Consider the following 23,371-nt stretch of genomic DNA (forward strand, 5'->3'; position numbering starts at 1 on the left):
TAAGTGAGTGGTGATGATGAGGGCAGGGAAGAGGCAGGACCACCGCAGCAGGTCCAGAGATAATCGTGAAAGAATCTGTGGTTATCCTGGGAAAAACCTTATTAGAATATTTAAAATGGAATGTTTGAAAGTGCTAGGACAGGAGGTGCTCTCGGAAGAGCTGGGTCTTCAGGAGCTTCTTGAAGATAGGCAGGGATGACTCTGTTCTTGTAGCACTTGGTAGAGCGTTCCACCAACGTGGAACGACCCATGAAAAGAGCCTGGATTGTCTTGTACAAGGTCTGGGGACCACCAGGCTACGTTCCCCAGACGAGCGGAGTGGTCGTGGGGCGACATAAGCTTTTATTAGTGCACCTAAGTAGACAGGAGCAGACCCACTGAGAATTTTGTAGGCTAGGATTAAAGAACATAACATGTACTTGAACATAACATGAACAAATCTGATCAACCTGAAAATTCCTAGGAAAAATAAGCGCAATTTTAACAATATTACACCTTTATTTATCATTTATACATATGCATCACAACTTACACATCACAGTGGATCTACAAATACACCAAACATTTAGAATTTTAGTACAGTTCCACATACTTCAAGTTGATGAAATAGAAAAAAGTGTAAAAGAATTAAAAACAAACTGTATGAAAATTTTTTTGACATGATTCCACAAGTGTGCCAAAAAGGCCCACTTGGGGCTTAGTAAGGGCCTTGGTGGACGGGGTACCAGAGGGTTAATACAGCCCCTCTGACTGTAGTTCTTAAACTTCTTTATCCACTGTAGGAATCCTTTTAAGGCAGAATAATCGGAGAGGAAAGCTGACTCTGCAGTGTTTCCAATCAGCATTAGACGGAATGCTTTGTTCCTTCAATCGCTCCGCTCAGATTTGTTGACCTTGCTCGGTACATGTACTTGTCATTTTCTACCTTTCACTTTCACTTCACCATTTCATGTGCAATTTTCCATAATTACTTCTCCCACGGCTTGCTTTTACTAAAAACACTCAAAAGGAGAGTAACAACAGAGTGAATCTGTCCTTTAAGTAGTGTGGTGACTGAAAGAGTAAGGCAGGAAAATCGAATAGAATGGCCTTGATTACAGCTGTATACATCCACCTCTGCATCATCAACTCTGCTGCTCTGGCTCAAAAACAAACAGTGAAAGAAGAAAATACGGAACTGAGAGGTTTCAATAGTTTCAGTTTTGGCTCCATTACTCTTTTTATTATTTATATCATTTCGTTTCAAAGGTCTTTATTAAACTGTGAGGTCATTTCCTGTTTGAGGAACGTCCATGGTCCATCAAACACCTCCAGTTCATTCGACCGTTTTACATGTAATGGTAATGACTACAGGAAGTGCATGAAGTTAAATAAAGATACAATATTCATTCATTCATTCATTTGTTTATTTCGAGCATTTACAGAATACATGCAAATTCAAAATTCAAAAAAAAAAATCATTCGTCTATACTCGAAAAGGAGTGGGAAGAAGAAAAACTGATTTAACCCCACCCCCATTCTCATCATCCAATAACTGAACAGAAGAACATTTTAAATCTTCACTCCTGTCTTTTGACTTCAAGCCAGAAGAACGAACAAAACAGAACAAAATAGAACAAAATAGGCTGAAACCAAATTAGAATGAACTCATTTGACAGTATTTACATTATTTAACCAAAATGTGTGTGAAAAATAGAAACAAAGTACATTCCTGGTGGTGTTACCATGGCAACAGTTAACCGTCAACTGACATGATAATAATTACAGACCAACAATGGAAAAAACAAAAAACTACAATAGCAAGAGTGGTAAAGAACAGCAATAATTACAAACCAACAATGGTAAAAAAAAAACAAAAACAAAACTCCAGCAGCACTAATGGTACAGAACAGCACATCCCAGTGATGGTCAGAACAACAGCAGAAGGTAAAGGACAACACAGACCGACGAGATGAGGAACAACAAACACACGAACATTTAACACAGAATATTTCTGTTTCAGTTTTCAGAGCCTCCATCTGCATACTGGGACCAGACCATCTGTTTCCAGACCAGTTTAAATGGGTGTGTATTTGTCCGTTGCTTGTGTTGGATGTCCAGACTGTTCCACAGTTTCACTGCACATACAGACACATACAAACATTTACCAGTGGTTCCAAATTTAGGTCATACCAAATCTCCAAAACCTCTTAAATTGTGAGTACTCTCCAAAATGGTGCAGTTTTTTTGTAAATTACTTGGTAGTAATTTGTTGAATGTTTTAAATAGGATTATTGCTGTATAATATTTTACAAGATCATGGATTTTTAATAGCTTTGTCTGAATAAACAGATTCTGAGTGTGTTGTAGAAATGCAGTCTTCTGTCTGATCTGTACTGCTGGTTTCTGTAATCTGACTACTGGATTAAAGGTGCATTGGTAACTGTTTCCCCACACTTCAATACAATATGTGAGGGATGGGAGGACCATTATTAAATGGACAGAGTTTGATGCCAGCTAATGATATTTCTAATGTTAATTCCCACTGTATGTGCCAAACATGATGGCTTTTATGAGGTGTTTGACATCTTTACACTTCATATGTATCATTTGTCAACCCTTTATCTGCACTGTCCAATTCAAGGGAAGGGAAATAAATATACCGTATATAATATGCAAGCGAGTTAACCCATTGGGATCCATGGGTTCTAGATGTGGTAGTTTTTCTGCTGCTGTGTATTCGTGCATGCTGTACTGCATTTGTCCAGCAGTCACCGCCAAAGTGTTCTGGGCATAGCAACGTGATTGTAAGGCTATTGTTTTCCAAAATTACTAATATCTCCTAAAATATCAGCCCAATCAACTTGCCATTTTAGCTAGTCTGTTCCTTGACCAAAAATACACAAGTATACCAAACTGCAGCAGTCAGCTCTCAAACAGATTTTGGGTGAATCCCCAGACACACATGCACACACACATGCACACACACATGCACACACACATGCACACAGAGGCCTCTTGGCTTTTATACCTTTACAATATGTGTGGAATACTGTGGAACTGGAGTAAATATATGGATGAAGTAACTCCGCCCACATCTGTGGTACTGGAGTAAATATATGGATGAAGTAACTCCGCCCACATCTGTGGTACTGGAGTAAATATATGGATGAAGTAACTCCGCCCACATCTGTGGTACTGGAGTAAATATATGGATGAAGTAACTCCGCCCACATCTGTGGTACTGGAGTAAATATATGGATGAAGTAACTCCGCCCACATCTGTGGTACTGGAGTGTAGAACTGGTTGTGGTCCATTCTGTGACTCCAGTGTGACACCAGAGCAGAAGCAGCTGATGGTGGACCACCATGATGTTAAATGCAGGTTCTTTGGTTCCTCTAAAGCGTTGGGATGTCCTTCATCCATCAGATTGTGAAGGGAAGCAGATCAGGGCTTTTGTCTCCACCAGCACCATGCGTCTGTTTGAACCTTTGGATCTGCCACAAACATTCTGAACAGTTCCTCCAGTAGACTGGGCTGATGATGCAGACTTTCAGAAGGAGGAGAAAACTGGGCATTCCACTAAAGTTGTCAATGATGTCACTGACAGAGGGGCGGAGCTTATTCCAGACTTCAACTGTAGCCGAACAACAAATGCAGATCACAAACAGTACTGGCAACAAGTTGTCAAAGAACACAGGAACATTTTTGGTCATTTCAATAAACCAACAGTGGTTGTTGGACTTTCTAAGGAACATTTTTATGTGAGTGTCAGTTTGATTTGGAGAATAAAATTACAAATTATTCTAATCTGCTTTATTCATTTGGACAGTTCTGTTAGAGTATATACAGACATCTGCACCTGTCTGTGACGCCTCTGAATATTAATTAATTTGCATCAAATTTGGACTGAAGTAATTTGGCCAGATATGGAACCAAATGCAGGGTTCGAATCCAGAGAATCTGAAAAACATTTTTTTTAGACCACCCTAATGTAAGCGGTGGTGTTGGACTCTGCGCTGTGTTTTTTAAGGATGAGACCCACACGTAGGACTTTGGAGGCAGTCTCTGTTTATTGTTTCTTTTGTTCCTGACAAAAGTGGCATAAAGCATAAAAACCTGACCGACCCCCGTAAAACATGCCCCTACACAAACCAAATGAAACAGAAATGTGTTTCGGCACACACATTATAAGCACCTCATACAGTTTGAACTAGCCAGTTCATTTAAAAATTAAATTAACAGAGGCTAAACCAAAAAATTTCATCAACTGCACAGCTGCTTACCTCTCCCATAGAGATCCAGAACAAAAGGGAGACGGTAAAGGTGCGAAAACTCCAGTTCTAGTGGGCAGTGTCACACTGGAAATTGCTCGTTGGGGAACAGACTCAAATTAAAAGTTCCACGTACTGACTCTGAGGCCCATAATGTCAGGCATTAACCAAAAGAAATGAAAATAAAAGGAAGAGATTTTCTGTGATTTTAACAAGCAATACACAGTATCATCTACACACCCACACTGCTGCGAAATAATTGACCCTGTTACACAAATGTGTTGAACACAACTGAAAGAAACTGCAAACAGACTGCTGACATCTCAGTCTGTTGGAGGCTTTTGACATTGTTCCCACTTCTACACTGACTTCAGAAAGGTCACGGACTGAAAGGTAGTTGTAAACTGAAAGTAAAAGGAGTTCTTCTCCTTCAGAAGGACTGACAGAATGTCTTTACTCTACTATAGTGTATAATAGCTTAAATGAATACCCAGGGCAAAGATTTGTCTTCTGTCAAACTGTATATGAGCACTTTATACTTTAGATCCCCAAAGATCCCCATACGTTGGTATTTTTATAAAGCACTACTTAAAGCAATGGCAGAAAACAATGATATGAAGTGATTAGGATCAAATTGTGAAGACAGCATAAAGTGCCCGTGAGATGTGAAAAACATTACCTGTGGGTCTGCAGGTAAAAATAAGGTCTGTCACCGGTGTCTGTATATATTTAGCTTAGCAGTTGAGATGTCTTCTTACGTCCCTCTGATAGAATAAAAAAACCCTGTTATTAGCATAGCAAAGGGACAGCAAAAAAGGGAACAGGAAAAAGTGGCACGTAAGTAGGTCCGCTTTTTTTAGCTGGTAATCATTCTTGGGAAGAAGTTGTGTGGCAACGGGTCGATTACTGGGCAAACTTCAACACGAAAAAAAGTAGGAAGAAATTCCTTGGAGTTTATCCTTTTAATCCCAGTGGGAAATCACTCAGTGGTGTACCTGGCCTCGTTCTTAAACCCACCCTTTTTGTCTTCTCCATAGATTTATTGTGTAATATATATATATATATATATATATATATATATATATATATATATATATATATATATATATATATATATATATATGTGTGTGTGTGTGTGTGTGTGTATATATCTGGTCATCATGGTCCCTGATGACTGGAGATCTAGTTTTTGTTGTAAGAGTGTTGTACAGTAAATGTCAAAGACCAACTGATTTAAGCTCTAGATTATCCTCGACTGAATGTCTTTTGCTAAGCGTCAGTTCTGTGCACTCACAAAACCTCTGACAGAGTTTGACCAATAATGTAGACCACAGGTGTCAAACATGCGTCCCAGCGGCCAAATCTGGCCTGCCAAAGGATCCAGTCTGGCCCGTGGGATGAAATTGTGAAATCCAAAAATTACACTGAAGATATGAACAATCGAGGATGTCAAACTCATTTGAATTCAGATTCCACATACAGACCAATTAGATCTCAACTGGGTCAGAACCAGTAAAATACTATTATATTAAACCTATAAATAATGAAAACAGCAAATTTTATATTTGTTTCAGTGTAAAAAAGTAAAATTACATGAAAATGCTTATATTAAAACTGTTATTTTACAAAAAATATGAACAACGTGAAATGTCTTGAGAAAAGTAAATGCAATTTTACCATTATTCTGCCTGTTATTAAATGTTTCATGCATTTGTAATTCTAATGTAAGTTGTAATGCACATGTGTAAATGATAAACTGATAATCTGAGGCAGTATATTGTTAAAATTGGACTTGTTTTTCTTAAGATGCTTCCAGTTGTTTGTTTTATTAATATTCTTGTAGATGTAAAAAAAAAAAAAAAAAAATCTTGAATTAAGCAAAAAAAAAAAAAATCTTGAATTAAACAAAAAAATCTTGAATTAAGCCAAAAAATCTTGAATTAAGCAAAAAAAGTTGAATTAAGCAAAAAAAAAAACCTGAATAAAGCAAAAAAAAATCTTGAATTACGTAAAAAAAATTCTTGAATTAAGCAAAAAAAAAAAAGTTGAATTAAGCAAAAAAAAATTTTGAATTAAGTAAAAAAAAATCTTGAATTAAGCAAAAAAAAATCTTGAATCAAGCAAAAAAAAAAATAAAATAAAAAACTCTAGTAATAATTATATAATGTTAAAATTGGACTTGTTTTTCTTAAGATCTTTCCAGTTGTTCATGTTATTCAGATTTTTGTAGATGTTAACATCATTATAATTTAATTTGACTTTTTTTCACTGTTATTATTCTACTGGTTCAGCCCACTTCAGCTCATATTGGGCTGAACGTGGAGCTGAACTTAAATGAGTTTGACAGCCCTGATGTAGACCTTATAATATAAACAGAAAATGCGCAGTCTGTCCTTTTAGTCCATCGGTTCTATTTCTCCATATGCTTCTTTAAATGACAGACTTTTAAATGAGTAGAAGGATTAGGAATAGCTTTGCCTGACTAAATCAAATCCTGTTCCTTTTTTAATGGAATGCCTTCAGGCTAGATGAGTTCAACCCAGTTGCAGATTAAAAATACTATTATCTATTTATTTTATTTCTTTTTTGTGGTTGTTCTTTGAGTGAATGTCTGACTAGAGATGTTATTTGAAACATATATTGATCTGATCCAGATTTACTGAATTATATTGAATTAAAACATGTTCAATTAATCTGTGGTTCAATTTACAAGACAGTAATAGATTACAATGAGGACAAACAGATTACAGAATGGAGACTCATCTGATCAAAGTGACTCTTGGTGAAGAACAATCCTACGTTAACAACCATATGAAGGTCCAGGCGTGTGTCAGAGCTTTCAGAACAAGTGAAAATGAAAGAACAGTGTGAAAACAGGAGCTGACGTCCAGAGGAGAGCGTCATCGTTCTGTACCGCTCTGAAGACGAGAGTGTTCGAGGAGAAAAGTGGAACTGTGGATGAAGACAGGATGGAAGAGCTCACCCACAGCTCAGTCCATCAATGTTACTTATTATTTACAAGCAAAGTGAATGTTGGACGCTCCTGAACACACAGAACCAGACTAAATATATAATATGTTTTGTGTTTTTCAGTTTGCTCATGTCTAAGAACTTCAGCAGTTGTAACGTCAGACACAGACCATCTAATAACACTGTAAAGAATAACACTAAGCACAATTTACTGTATTTACCATTCTAGAGCAGGGCTGTCAAACTCATATTAGTTCAAGGGCACATACAGCCCAAAATGACCTGCAGTGGGCCGGATCATTCAATAATTACAAGAATATACAAATAATATCAATTCCAAAATTTGTATGTCTAACTTCTGTGTTTTAGAGTGGAAAAAATTATAGTATCAAAATGTTTACATTCACAAACTATCCTTTAAAAAAATGTGGAAAAACATAAATAACCATGAACAAAATGAAATTTATTAAGAAAGAAAAGTGCAATTTTAACAATTTATGCCATTATTTGGCCTCAGCTTCTCATTTTTACATGTTCATTACAACATACAGATCACAGTGGATCTACAAATGCACACAACATTTAATAAGAGGGAGAATATTAGTGCAATTACACTTAATTCTCTTAAGACATTTCAGGTTGTTCATATTTGTTCAGGTTGTTCACATTTTTTGTAAAAGGCTAGTCTGTAAATGTTAACATTTTTTGTGTAATTTTACTTATTTTTTTTTTACAATAAAAAAGAGAAAAACTTGTGGTTTTCATTATTCTTAGTTTATTATGATAGTATTTTACTGGTCTGACCCACTTTAGATGGAATTGAACTATAATTATTTTAACATCCTTGATTGTTCATATCTTCAGTGTAAGTTTTGTATTTCACTAATTCATCCCAGGGGCCGGACTGGACCCCCGGGCCACATGTTTGACACCTGTGTTCTAGAGTATCACACACAAGGACACAAACTGGATGATATTATGCATTTAAGAGCAATGCTGACAAATTTAATCAACTCCTTTGTTTTCCTCCAAGGCTAATATTAGCATATTAGCATAGCTTGGTCAAACAAAAGTCTTCCTAATGAACCAATAAATGTAAAAAAAACAGATAGAATTTGTGAACATGAAGCTGTTTTTATCATTATAATTATTATTAATACTAATACTACTACTACTAATAATAATAATAAGTGGTTCCAGGCACAACAAACCCCGCCCCTTGCATGTATTGTAGCTTATTTTGGCATGGATCCAGCTGATGTCATCATGTCTTCTACTCATTTACTCACTATTATAAAATTATCATAACTTGATCAGGAACAGTTTGTAGGTTTTACTGGAAACACAAGCAACTGCATGAATGGAAATGGATTCAACATGAGGCAAATATAGGATAACATTAGCCTTTCATAATGTTAGCCTTTCATAACATTAGTCTACTCCCACAGTTGAACTATTGGTGACTCCATCTCTTCTCTAAATGTTCAGTCATATGTCGGGTAGTGTAAAACAGTGACTCATTCTGAAACCACCTTCAGACTGACCTCAGAATTCTGTATTCCATGAAAGTAGGTTCTCTAAATATGTGTCACTCACTTGAAAGACGTTTTTTCTGCCTTTCTCCTTTGCATTTCCAATAATCGCGTATCTTTCAACGAGACATGCAGTGACCTGTCAATCACTTGGGGTGGCACTGGCACCTGAGGAGCTGTCCAATCAGGTTCCAGAGGTGGACAGCACTAGTTAGCAATATTCTCCTCTGCGTGACCCGCCCTATTCTGCCTCTGATTGGCTCATCAGTCCTCATGCCTAAAATTAACCATGATTAGATAATCAGTGAAGGCAGCGAGTACTAGCCAATTAGAGGCAGAGTAGGGCGGGTCATGGCTTCACCATCTGAGGGGAAAAAATGGGCAGTTTGTCTCAAATATGACTGAATGGTGCACATCAGGGGGGTTTAGAAGAGGGTCTACGCAGTAGTGACTGAAAAACAAGCAGGAGTACTCTGTGTACTCTGGACTACACCTCTGGTTTTACTCAAGTATGTGAACAGATATATAAATATAGAGGAGTAATGGAAAAGGAAGAGGGACATATAGAGGATTAATAATATTTTAGGGAGAGGGGGTGGGATTAAATAAGTTGCAGTTCTTCCCACCCCTTTTTGGGTAAATGTAAATGGAACTATTGTGCTGTTCTTCTGTCTCAGATTGTTATGACTGTTGATGTTTGTATTATTATGTATGTTTGGTTACTTTGCGTATATGTTAAATTTCATTGCATGTTCAGAATAAATCACTAAAATCAAAATCAAAAAATCAAGTAGCAGGTCATGAGAAGTTCTGTTGCCATTTTCATTTCGACAACAAAAGCACTTGAACACAACGCATTCGTAATTTTGAATTCACAAGTGGTATGATCATTTTTCCAATAGCACCTGAAGGCAACATAAGGGGTGGGATGTAACGAATGGAGCGACATTTTGTGGTGCTACGGTTCATGAATGTAGAGAGTTTAGAGGAGGAAAGATGGAGTCTGACAGAAGAGAAGAGTACGAGGAGTGGGTGGTAGGAGTGGAAGTGGGAGTGTTTGGGATGTCACAGTGGGTTGAAGCTCGGCATCTGTGGGAGTCGCTCTGTTATTGACTAAAGCCAAAAGGCACTTCAGCAGCCAAAATGGAAGAAAAGAAAATACTCCACCTTGTGAATCCAAATGGCTCCTGTGTGTTATGAAGTGTAAGACGGGGTCACTACAGTCATGTTTTAAAAAAAAAAAACACAGAATGCGTGTCCAGGAAAGTTCAGTATTTCGGCAGCAGCGCCGGCTGAAGTGCTGACACTGATAAACATAAAACACTAACAGCAGTCCAGAAAAACCACTGAATAGTAGCATCAGACTGTCAGCTGAAAGTGCTTTTCTCCTGTTTGAAATGCATTTGTATTACTGACTGGCTGGGTATTCTCATGCAGGCCGTGAACTCGGCCTTTCCCTTCAGTTTCAGCCAACAGTTTCCTCCTCTCCATTATGTGCTTATCTCTCCCCACCGAGGTGGCAGAGAAATTAAATTACTTATCTCCAAATTCATTAATTCTCTTATCTTTGGCCGGGCACATATCGAACAGAATTTCTCTTAAACATCTTCCCTTATTCAGGCCTGTTTTCATGCATCAGATATTTCAGCAGGACACAGGAGAGTTGAATGTAGGAGATCTAGTCGAACACAGAACAGTTGAATTCTGCTTTAGGCGCCTGCAGCAGCTGCAAAACCTGTCCACATTTAAAGGAGTCTGTCTGGGAGCACGTGTGTTTTCTGTACATCTGTTCATACATTCACTGCTGTTTACTCTCAGAAATAGTGGAAAATACATGTGTGAAAAGGCACAGCTGAATCCTCACTTTGGTTCATTTACAAGACATTTGAGTTATAGAGTCACACATTTAAAGATAAAGCCCAGCTTAATAAGTGATGGTTATGAAATGGAAAGAATCCCAGTGTGAGAACAATATCAGGTCATTTTTTCACTTTTTGTTAATAAGGAAAAAACTAATTATTTAGATTTATTCTTCTTCATCTTACAATAATAATAATAATAATAATAATAATAATAATAATTATATTAATAATTATATATTATTATTATTATTATTATTATTATTATTATTATTATTGGTATTATGTCTTTATATATTATTATTTTTATTTCTTGATACATATATACAAAATGTTTGGCTAAAATAGAAATGCATATATATATATATAATTTTCTTTGTTGAATAAAAGAGACTTACCAATGGTTTGTCTGGAAAAGCAAATTGAACTCAACATGAATTTCCCTCTGAACTCCATCATATGACTTAGAGCATTTGAAGTGTTCAAGGACAAACACAAATCTGAATGTGTCAGTGGGAAGTGTGCAGAAAACAGAAATATTACCAAAGGGTAGATTTATTCCTCACTTTACATCCCTGTGATTTTCTAGAGGTGCAGTAGAAGTAAAGCCTTTAAGAGGTTTGAATAAAATTACTTCATATACCAAGAGTCACACTGGACAAAATGATTTTGCTTTCTAAAGAACATTATTTATCAGTAGAATTTTTACAGTGTTCACCTCAAATGTATAATGTGCTTTATTCCAGTCATGCACATCAGTGTTCCTGTTTGAACCATTGCACATGTAAACATTAAATCCTGATTTCTGTTTTGTGTCACTGACACCACATTTATATAGAGCAGTGGTTCTCAGTCTTTTTCTGTCCGACCCCCCTTTGGAGGACAAAAAAATCGCCAGGACCCCCTCAACCCTGACAACATTGTAACAGTGGTGCAATTCTAACGTTTCTTGAAAGAAAAATCAATATTGTAACAATACTTTTTGCTTTTCCTTGAATAATTTGTTGTGCAATTTAAAAATAGCTTAGATTTCTCCTTGAATAATACATATAAACTCAACAAGACTACTCCCCGAGACAATATTTTTTCAAATAAAAATAGGAAACGCACAATTATCTTACAACTATGACAATAAAGTTACTTTTTTTAGAACAACAAACAAATTTTGGAAACAAAGATGAACAGTTACAATAAATGCAAGTGCAAACTGTACAAACTGTGCAAAAACAGAAACAGTGCACATTTTTCTTTTCCAGTCAAATCCTGGTCCATTCTCCACACCTATCCTCTGTGGCTGTTTCTCAATACCAAAAATGCAGAGTACGGTCTTGTGAACTTGAAGAACGGTCTCAGAGAACGTACCTCCTAAGAACACCAGTCTAAATCTGTAATGAACGGCTGTGTACTTGTGAACTCTCCTCTCTGTCTCTGCTGTATTTCTGTCATCTGCTCCCCAACGGATTTCCCTCAAATCACCACAGTGTCACTCAGTTTGATTTCAGTACATTTATACTATTTACATGTCATTTAGACATTTTGTTTACTTTTCAAAACTGTAATACATTTCGTCAGCAGGCTCATGACTGGGCCACCACAAACTGCATCTTGGGAATTATTTGCCAGCCAAGTCTGCACAAGTCACCAGCCAGTGCATCCTTGGTTTAAGCTAGCGGACGAGAACATCCAATATTCCATGCATTCTTGGTTTATGTGAACTTGCAATTGGAACAGTACTTGGGCCGCGACTGATGACGTTTCACGAGAACGTAAGAACAGACAAGAGCGCGTATTGACAAACGGCCTCTGTCTGGTCCAGACAGATCACCATGGTAGTAGATTTGTTTGTTGTACGTCCCTAAAATGAGTCCAGGGTGCTCCAGTGCTAAAACATTAGTTCCACCTGCTACATGTTCTAAACCACAGGTGTCAAACATGCGGCCCAGGGGCCAAATCCAGCCCGCCAAAGGTTCCATTCCAGCCCCTGGGATGAATTTGTGAAATGCAAAAATGACACTGAAGTTATGAACAATCAAGGAGGTTCAAATCATTTTAGGTCAATTCAATCTAAAACTGATCAGACCAGTAAAATACTATCATAATAACCTATAAATTATGAAAACTGCAGATTTTTCTCTTTGTTTTAGTGTAAAACAAGTTACATTACACAAGAATGTTTACATTTACAGACTAGCCTTTTATAAAAAATGTGAATATCTGAAATCTCTTAAGAGAAGTATGTGGAATTTGAATCATATCCTCCCTGTTATTAAATGTTTGGTGTATTTTTAGATCCACTGTGATCTGTAAGTTGTGATTCACATGTATAAATGATAAACTAATGTGTAATATTGTTAAAATTGCACTTATTTTTCTTAATATTTACAGGTTTTTCATATTTGTTCATGTTATGTTCAAGTACAATTTGTAAATTTTCATCATGGAATTTTCCTTCTTACACTCAAAAGTTATCCTATTATTTATTTTATTTTTCTGGTCCGGCCCACTTTATATCGTATTAGGCTGTATTTTGGAACTGAACTAAAATGAGTTTGACAGCCCTGTTCTAAACTAAAGAAAAAAAAAAAAAAAACACCCAGGAGTGATCCCATGCCCCCCCCCCACACACACACACACCTCCCCTGGTGGGCCCACCCCACAGTTTGAGTAACACTGTTACAGAAGAACATAAAAAAGATCTGAAATGATTGTTTTTATTGAAAGACTCCTGGTGACATAAATAATGTACAGCCATCATCTTGCTACTTCCAGCTGGTTATTATCAGCAGTAGTGTGTTTAGTTGTTTGTTTTTGTTCTTTTCTGTGAAGCTCTTTCAGCTCCATTCATGTATGAACTGTGTCATATGCATACATTTATCTGTAAGAAATCCACTGCTGTATTCATGAAAATAAACAGCAAAACAAGGTTGTGTAATGTGTCAATTCCATTAATTACTATTCATCAGCGACTAAAATTAGCTTTGCGGGTGTCTTTCCTTAGATGACAGGCTCAGACACTATAAAAATATCAATTCCACAAAGGAGCGTTCAGTTCTACAGTTTCTATGGAAACAGGCCAACAGGCATTATGGTAATGCGGCCGCTGTTAACAGAGCTGTTCCAGAATAATTTCTTGGAAATGAATACATATGGCAGATCAATTTAGTTCAACAAAAACATTCACATCCAAGTAAAAATCAAGACGAAGGAAGAACAGAGCAGCGTGTCCAATTTGTTCTACACAAATCATCATCTTTTATTCGGCCGGCTTTTGTGTTGATCCAGAGACAGTTGCATATTGAATCCGAAGCCTCTCATGTCATCACTTTCGTCTTCATGCGTGACTCTTTGTTGTGCTTTTTCTACTCAGTGTGTCCGGAAAAATATTGTTGAGAAATTTGCAAAGCAATCTCCAGTAACAGCATAAACCTAGAATTAAATTTTGCTCCTGGATTCAGAATTTCATTACCGGTCTGAATAAAATTCCATCAAACACACTCCCCACTACAACTCTGGAGATGATTTTCACTGAATAAGAATGAGGAGTGATGAGGTGCAGCACTTCCAGAATGTCGGAGCACAATTTACTTGACAAAACTAATTTATCACACTAATGCAAAATGTCTTTTGGCTGAATCACTGATTATCAGTGTGATGACCACTCATATGGTCATTTATGTTGGAATTACAGCCGGACCTCAGGGATTTACTGACCTACTGCCGGACAGACTTCACTGGCACTGACAAGAAACAGCCACCTTTAACCCTTAAAGACCCAAACAGCTACAGGTGAACAACAGCATCTGCTGATCGAAACTGTTTAATACTGTTCAGCCACTTATTCACAGGTGTCAAACATGAGGCCCAGGGGCCAAATCTGGCCCGTCAAAGGTTCCATTGCGGCCCTGCAGGATGAAAGTGCAAAACTGAACCTGAACAGTCCAGGTTGAACAAATCCTTTTGGTTCAGGTTCCACATACAGACCAATGGGATCTACAGTCAAAAGAACAACACAATAAACCAGAAAGAATGACAAACACACATTTACTGTGAAAAATTATGTGAAAAAAATTTAAGTGAAAAAAATAACATTACATTGTGAAAATATTTACATTTACAAAACTATTGTTTCACAATAAAATGCAAATAAATACATAAATAAAAACACAGATGAACAACCTGAAATGTTCCGTTTGAACAATATTCTGCCTGTTCCCAAATGTTTATGGAACACTGTGTGTAAATGTACATGTAGAAATAAGAAGTCCAGGCAGAATAGTGTTCAAAATGCACTAATTTTTCAAATGAAATTTCAGTTTTTTCAGGTTATTCACATCTTTTTCGAAAAATGTAAATATTTTCATAATTTAATTTTTTTTGTTTTTTGTTTTTTTTGTACTAAAACAAAAAGAAAAACTTGGATTTGTCATTATTTGTAGGTTATTCAGTCATTATTTTACTGGTCTGGCCCACTGCAGATCAAACTGGGCTGAATATGGAACTGAACCTAAATGAGTTTGACAGGCCTGCTCTAATTCTATCAATCCATGTGAATAATTGGTGTAAAATACAGTTCTTCATCTTTTCATGGTCATCAGATATGACTCATTTGGACGTTCAGAGGCTCTGGAGTGAACGTGGAAACAGTCATCTTCTACAACATTGACTGAGTTGGATCAATGACAGTGGATGGAGACACTTAAACCCAGTCCCAATTCACTCCTTAGCCCCTCCCCCTTACCCCTCCTCCTTGGTCCTTGCACTTGACACTACCCCTTGAAACGGAGCTGCACGGGGTAGAGGTTGAACCGTTCTCCTATGAAATGGGACAACCCTCGACAACCTGTTCCATCATCAGCCGTCATCGATGCCGCTATTAACAGATGACACAACTTTGTTTGTGACAGTATTCCTCATGCCGTCAGCAGCTGAAACCGTCTGTTCCATGGGCTTTGGTCGTCTTTTTACAACTATCAACTATAAACCACAGAAATGCGATCTATACGGTCGATCAAATGATTAAGTTGTTTGTGAAGAAAACATACATTTGTGTGTTTCTTTCATCACACTGCTGCACTTTGTGCCTGTGTTTACCTCCATCTCACCAATGATTCAAATAGAATTATGGGAAATTTCTCCTACCCCTCTGTTCGTAGTGTGGTTCGGAACTATCTCGGTTTCAAGAACTAAACAGCCCTCCGCCTTAGCCCTTCCACTCTGACTAATTGAGAATCAGGACAACACTAGCCCTTCACCTGTATGGGCAAAACGGAGGGGGAGGGGCCAAGGGGTGAATTGGGATTGGGCCTTGGCTTATGTTTAGTTAATGCAGTGGTTCCAGCCGTTTTTGGCTCACGATCCCATTTTAACATCACAAATTTCTGGCGACCTCAGACATTCAAAACGAAGACTTTTTTTTGCTAAAACTAATTTGTTTTTGATCCTGTAATAGTTTGCTATATTATGTTTCAAATAAATGTTAATGTTAGAGGACATTTAGTCTATGTAATGTCTATTATTGTGGACATTTAGTCTATGTAATGTCTATTATTGTAGACATTTAATCTGTATAATGTCTGTTATTGTGGACATTTAGTCTATATAATGTCTGTTATTGTGGACATTTAGTCTATATAATGTCTGTTATTGTGGACATTTAGTCTATATAATGTCTGTTATTGTGGACATTTAGTCTATGTAATGTCTATTATTGTGGACATTTAGTCTATGTAATGTCTATTATTGTGGACATTTAGTCTGTATAATGTCTATTATTGTGGACATTTAGTCTGTATAATGTCTATTATTGTGGACATTTAATCTGTATAATGTCTATTATTGTGGACATTTAGTCTATATAATGTCTGTTATTGTGGACATTTAGTCTATATAATGTCTGTTATTGTGGACATTTAGTCTGTATAATGTCTATTATTGTGGACATTTAGTCTATATAATGTCTGTTATTGTGGACATTTAGTCTGTATAATGTCTATTATTGTGGACATTTAGTCTGTATAATGTCTATTATTGTGGACATTTAGTCTGTATAATGTCTATGATTGTGGACATTTAGTCTGTATAATGTCTGTTATTGTGGACATTTAGTCTATATAATGTCTGTTATTGTGGACATTTAGTCTGTATAATGTCTATGATTGTGGACATTTAGTCTGTATAATGTCTGTTATTGTGGACATTTAGTCTATATAATGTCTGTTATTGTGGACATTTAGTCTATATAATGTCTATTATTGTGGACATTTAGTCTGTATAATGTCTATTATTGTGGACATTTAGTCTGTATAATGTCTGTTATTGTGGACATTTAGTCTGTATAATGTCTGTTATTGTGGACATTTAGTCTGTATAATGTCTATTATTGTGGACATTTAGTCTATATAATGTCTGTTATTGTGGACATTTAGTCTGTATAATGTCTATTATTGTGGACATTTAGTCTGTATAATGTCTATTATTGTGGACATTTAGTCTGTATAATGTCTATGATTGTGGACATTTAGTCTATATAATGTCTGTTATTGTGGACATTTAGTCTGTATAATGTCTATTATTGTGGACATTTAGTCTGTATAATGTCTATTATTGTGGACATTTAGTCTGTATAATGTCTATGATTGTGGACATTTAGTCTATATAATGTCTATTATTGTGGACATTTAGTCTATATAATGTCTGTTATTGTGGACATTTAGTCTATATAATGTCTATTATTGTGGACATTTAGTCTATGTAATGTCTATTATTGTGGACATTTAGTCTATATAATGTCTGTTATTGTGGACATTTAGTCTATATAATGTCTATTATTGTGGACATTTAGTCTATGTAATGTCTATTATTGTGGACATTTAGTCTATATAATGTCTATGATTGTGGACATTTAGTCTATATAATGTCTATTATTGTGGACATTTAGTCTATATAATGTCTGTTATTGTGGACATTTAGTCTATATAATGTCTATTATTGTGGACATTTAGTCTATGTAATGTCTATTATTGTGGACATTTAGTCTGTATAATGTCTATTATTGTGGACATTTAGTCTATATAATGTCTATTATTGTGGACATTTAGTCTATATAATGTCTATTATTGTGGACATTTAGTCTGTATAATGTCTATTATGTGGACATTTAGTCTGTATAATGTCTATTATTGTGGACATTTAGTCTATATAATGTCTGTTATTGTGGACATTTAGTCTGTATAATGTCTATTATTGTGGACATTTAGTCTGTATAATGTCTATTATTGTGGACATTTAGTCTGTATAATGTCTATGATTGTGGACATTTAGTCTATATAATGTCTGTTATTGTGGACATTTAGTCTGTATAATGTCTATTATGTGGACATTTAGTCTGTATAATGTCTATTATTGTGGACATTTAGTCTGTATAATGTCTATGATTGTGGACATTTAGTCTATATAATGTCTATTATTGTGGACATTTAGTCTATATAATGTCTGTTATGTGGACATTTAGTCTATATAATGTCTATTATTGTGGACATTTAGTCTATGTAATGTCTATTATTGTGGACATTTAGTCTATATAATGTCTGTTATTGTGGACATTTAGTCTATATAATGTCTATTATTGTGGACATTTAGTCTATGTAATGTCTATTATTGTGGACATTTAGTCTATATAATGTCTATGATTGTGGACATTTAGTCTATATAATGTCTATTATTGTGGACATTTAGTCTATATAATGTCTGTTATTGTGGACATTTAGTCTATATAATGTCTATTATTGTGGACATTTAGTCTATGTAATGTCTATTATTGTGGACATTTAGTCTGTATAATGTCTATTATTGTGGACATTTAGTCTATATAATGTCTATTATTGTGGACATTTAGTCTATATAATGTCTATTATTGTGGACATTTAGTCTGTATAATGTCTGTTATTGTGGACATTTAGTCTGTATAATGTCTATTATTGTGGACATTTAGTCTGTATAATGTCTATTATTGTGGACATTTAGTCTATATAATGTCTATTACTGTGGACAGAGGCAGTAAATCCAGGTGTAGATTACTGCACAAAGGCTCAGGATCTGTCCAGTCAGTCCAGCTGGGATTTACAAGGAGGACAATTAATACTGAACAAACAAGAACTGAAACTATGAATTATGAAAGAGCTGCAGCATCTGAAACTGACCACAGTGAACATGTGACACAAACAGAACCACAGTGCTGCAGTTTCACAACCACAGTTTGTCTGATATGGACTGGGATTAGCTCTGTCAACTCACCAAATAGTTTTATTATTAAGTTTTTTTTGTTAGTTTTTTTTCAATTACTAGAAATTTCAGGCGACCCCAAAGTTGAAAAACACTGAATTAACGATATAGCCACTTTTTTTTGTCAGTTTTCTGATAGAATATCCTTTGAATTGACTCTGAGCTTTTCTGAATATCTACATGATCAGTGAATTAAAAACAGGAAAATAATAAAAAATACTGGCTTAGATTCATGTCATAATGGATCCATTATTCATCCTCTGTCTGCCGGGGCTAAACTACGTTTGTAGACACAGACGTCCTGGACCAGTCCACGCCAAAGGCCCCTGATCACCACCAAACATCCACCTGCATTCATTCATACATCAGTGTGAGTTGCAGCGCTGGAGGTAAGGTGGCTGAAGTGTCTCGCCCATGACTAGGACAGAGCAGGATTTGAACCGTCAACCTTTGGACTGTTGGACCACTCGCTCTACCTCCTGAGCCACAGCCACCCCAAATACAAGCTGTACACTGAAAAAACAAATAGAAAGGATACAGTTACAACAAATGGTGATAAAACACATTAAATAGGTTAAATCTAGAGGGAAAAGTCATTTGGGAACTGACACAAAAGGAACACTGGGTCTTTACAGGTTAAATTTAGAAAAAGAAAATAAAACCAGAATTATGTCGTGACAGAATCCCATTCCTTTGTTTCTCTTTCAGCGTCTTGGGCCTTTGCATGTTTGCATTCACACACACTCATTCTAATGTACACATTCAGAACAATAGACATATTCATATCAGATCTTATTTGTTTTTAAAAACAGCGACTGCATTTGTTCAGATTTATTTATGAATAAAAGTGGATAAACAGTGCAGAGGTTTTCAACGAACAGAAAGTTTGATGTTTGTTTGTTTTTCCCCTGTTGACATTTTGATGCTGGTTCATTGTCTGATTTATATCATCTTTGCACTACAGCCATGGATTTACAAGCTCATTTTAATGTTTGCTGGGACAATTTACTGCTAGCATTTTTATTTATTTATTTATTTTTGTGATGGAGACACCCACGACCTGACTTTCACAACACTGACGGGTGCTTTTTTTTTTTTTGCTACTACAGTGTGAAAGTCACCTCTGCAGTGTTTCATTCTTTCAGTACTGGCTGCTATTGGTTATAATTTAGGAAATTCCACTATTGGTGGCTCACAGAAAGTAGTTAATGACTGAATGGAATGACATTCTAGAAGCTGTTTCTAGAAATACCCACAATAAGTCATGTGATTGAAATGTAGATGTGTTTTAGTCTGAAGCTGCATCATAGAAACACGTATAAATCTACTCATGCCTTAAGTTGGAAATGAAATGGATGTTAACCCTTTAACTCCTAATGTGTCTGTGGTGAATGAACAAAATCCTTAGTACGAACATGTAAAAACAGTGAAATAAAAACAAAATCAAACAACAAAATATAAGTACTGCTACATAAATGACTGATAAGCAAACAAACCACAATAATAATAATAATAATAATAATAATAATAATAATAATAATGAGATAAATAAAACAAATGAGATAGAATTATACATGCTCAAAAAGGAGTAGGAAGAAGAAACTTATGTACTCCTACCCCCAATATTTTGTATGAATATCAATATAATAATAATAATAATAATAATAATAATAATAATAATAATAATAGTATCACACATCCTTTTCCCTATATGCACTAATATGATAATACCCATTTACAACTTACCCTACCAGATATTAATAAAACCTAAAAAAAAAAACTAAATCAAAACAAAACAAACAAAAACACATGTACTTATACGATATAAATGCATATAATATTCTATATTGTCCTCCATAGTAATAATATATTCATATATCTATATTTAAACTACATATTATCAGCACGTGTCAAAGCCCCACCATGAAAAACAATCAGACCCCCCCCCCCCCCCCGGCCCTGTCCTCTGTGTATTCAGTAAAAATCAGTTGTTTGTATTTGTTTTTGGTGAATGGATGGTTTATTTTACATACTCATCAGAATTAAACTGCTTGCTCAAGAGGCTCAGGTGGTAGAGCGGGTCGTCCAATAACTGAAGGGTTGGCGGTTCAAATCCCGCTCTGTCCTAGTCAGTCCGTTGTGTCCTTGAGTCAGACCCCCCCCCCCCGCGCCTCCAGATTGTCAGCCATGCTTCTGTCAGTCTGCCCCCCCCAGGACAGCTGTGGATACAGATGGAGTTTACCCCCACCAGAGGGACGATGTGAGAGTGAAGGAAGAATGGGTCAGTAATGGAAAGCACTCTGAGTGTCTAGAAATGACAGACCAACACTGGTAAGAAAAGAAGTGCAGCAGCGCTAATGGTACAGAACAGCAGCAGACGGTAAAGGACGACACAGACCGACTGGATGAGGAACAAACACATGAACATTTAAGACAGAACATTTATGGAACATCAGTTTAAGACCCTCCATCTTTATATCAGCGGTACTGGTTTGGATTTATACACATTTTGTTGTAAATTTCATGATGGAAGTCTGATTCTTTTAACTAACTCAGTTCTTTTGGTTCATTTGTCTGTTGCAAATCGATTCTGAATCGATGCAGGATGTGTTTTTTTTGTTTTTTTTTAATTAACAAATTGATTCGGAATCGATTCGCAACAGATGAACAAACTGAAAAAATCCAGTTAGTGAAAAGAATCGGACTTCCACCACTAAATTTACAACAAAATGTGTGTAAATCCAAACCAATACTGTTGATTAGAAAATGTAATTCTTGAGTTGTAGCATTAAAGCGACACCTTACTTTAGGTTTATTGACACAGTTACTTTGGATTTATTAGTAGGTTATTTTTGCAATTAACTGCAACATCTATTTACATTTATAGAACCATATTTCATGGAACAAGTTATATAACATTTTTAACTAAATGCAACAAATTCCAACATTTTATTTCTCAGAGCGTAGGGGACAAATGCTGCACTGATTGTGTTTTTGCACCAAGAACACTGAGCACTCAAACAGCTGAACTGTATGTGATTCAAATGGAAAACAGATACTGCCAGTTCAAAAAACAAACAAAGCTCCGACTCTTCATCTAATTTTATTGAAACTGTTCTATATCACAGTTTTAACGGTGGTTTGGTGACTCCAAATTAGAATGTCGTCTGAGGCTTCATCCACAGTAACCTTTTGCAAAATGAAAACAATGTTGACATTAGTATTTGTGGGCACAGTTTCACAGAGAATACATGAAACAGATCTCCCAGAATGAGGGTAGGGCCCGTGGGATTCCTGCGCTTCCCCCCACCAATACAAACACGTACATTCATTCTCCTGTCAGTGCCCTTGACCTCAGCGCTGATGAAGGTCTGGTTGGTCCCTGAGCGCCTTCAACTGCTCCTAATGTGTGCTATGTGCTAATGCTAACAGCTAATGCTAATGCTAGGTGTGTATTATGAGGGGCAAAATGCAGAAACGGAATTTCCTTTTAACCAAATGGCTTGAATTAACAGTGTTTTTCAACCTTGGGGTCAGGACCCCACATGGAGTCACCTGGAATTCAAATGGGGTCGCCTGAAATTTGTAGTAATTGATAAAAAAAAAAAAAAAAAAAAAAATACTGATAAAATATAATTTTTTAATGATTCAATATATATTTCAGGGGTGTCGAGCATGCGTCCCGGGGGCCAAATGTGTCCCACCAAAGGGTCCAGTTCAGCCCTGGGATGTTTTTGCCAAGTGCAAAAATTCCACTGTTGAATTGAATTAAGATAAAAAAAAAAATTAGCTTGAATTAAGGAAAAAATCTTGAATTTAAGCCAAAAAAAAAAAAAATCTTCAATTATGTTAAAAAAAAAAAAAAAAATCTTCAATTAAGACAAAAAACATTTTCTATTAAGTAAAAAAATCTTCAATTAACCCAAAACAATCTCAAATTTAGCAAAACACCATGAATTAAACAAAAAAAAAAATCTTCAATTAAGTAAAAGAAAAATCTTGAATTAAGCCAAAAAAATCTAGAATTGACAACATATTTTTTTCTTTTACTGCAAAAAATACCATTAAATTCTGAAACTCTTTCCATTTCCAAACTCTCCTGTACCAATAAAATGTGACTAACCTGAACAAATGTGTCCAACCTGAAATGTCTGTATTAAATTCAGTCCAGTTTGAACTCTTTTCTTCCTGTTCCTCAGTGTTTAGTGTCTTTGGAGATCTGATCCAGAATGCACATGGACTAATGAGAAGTGGAGGAAGAAGACTGGGGAAACTGCACTAAATTTTCTTACGTTTTTTTTTTTTTTTATTTACATTTCAGTTTTTTCAGGGTTTTTTTTTTTTGGATAGTTTATAAAAGTAAGTATTTTCATAATTGAATGTTTTTTTTTTACACTAAAACAAAGACAAAAATTTGGAGTTGACATTATTTACAGGGTATTCTGTTCTTATTTTCCTGGTCCGGCCCACTGCAGA

Source organism: Sphaeramia orbicularis, chromosome 3 (genome assembly GCF_902148855.1).
Source record: "Sphaeramia orbicularis chromosome 3, fSphaOr1.1, whole genome shotgun sequence".
In the NCBI taxonomy this organism is placed as follows: Eukaryota; Metazoa; Chordata; class Actinopteri; order Kurtiformes; family Apogonidae; genus Sphaeramia; species Sphaeramia orbicularis.